Raw genomic sequence first — 757 nt, forward strand, 5'->3', positions numbered from 1 at the left:
GCAGTTTCATGGGCAGCTCTGCACTGAAGGCTTCAGGATGCTCCTCAGCATTGACCATCCCAGTGCCTGACCCTGCTGGGACACAGCACCCAAGACCTTCTGTGTGGAAGCAGGGTACCTGGCAGATGAACACTCAGAGCTTTCCTGGCAGACTGATGTTGGACACTACCAGGAGAAGAGAGACTGGAGGCTTTGACCATGCAGCCTGTATGTGCAGACCTTCCTGGCTTTGAAATCCAAGGAGTTGCCATCCAATCACTGTCGGACAGGGTGAGCCACAGGCTCCTGCAGGAGCTGTCCTGCTCCAGGAAGGGCTGGTCCTGGCACTGCCCCTGCCTGCTCACTGCTCCAGTGATGCCCCAGGCAAGCAGCCCTCCAGAAATGAGATGGGAGAAGAATCCCCCCCTTCTTCATCCCAAATCAGCTCTAAAGCTGTGGCAGCTTCCCAGGGGTGAGGGCGAGCAGGGTTCCCTCCACCAGCTGCAATTTGGGTGTGACGGTGCCTCAGGGCTCCCTCTCCATGGCCAGATCCACCAAGAAGTGGTGCTGTCCCTGTCTCCACCTGCTAGAGCTGGTGGGAAATGTTCCCAACTGGGCTGCAGGGCCAGTCCTGCTGCAGGTCCCTTGTGGCACAGCAGGCTGAGGTCTGCTCCCTGGGTCCTGCTGGCTGTGGCACTTCAGGTTCCCCTCCTCTTCCTCTCTGCAGCAGGGACGGTGTCTGTCTGTCTGTCCATCTGTGGTTTCACTCTTCAGCAGG

This window comes from Chaetura pelagica, unplaced genomic scaffold (genome assembly GCF_000747805.2).
Source record: "Chaetura pelagica isolate M959 unplaced genomic scaffold, ChaPel_1.0 scaffold408, whole genome shotgun sequence".
Classification (NCBI taxonomy): Eukaryota; Metazoa; Chordata; class Aves; order Apodiformes; family Apodidae; genus Chaetura; species Chaetura pelagica.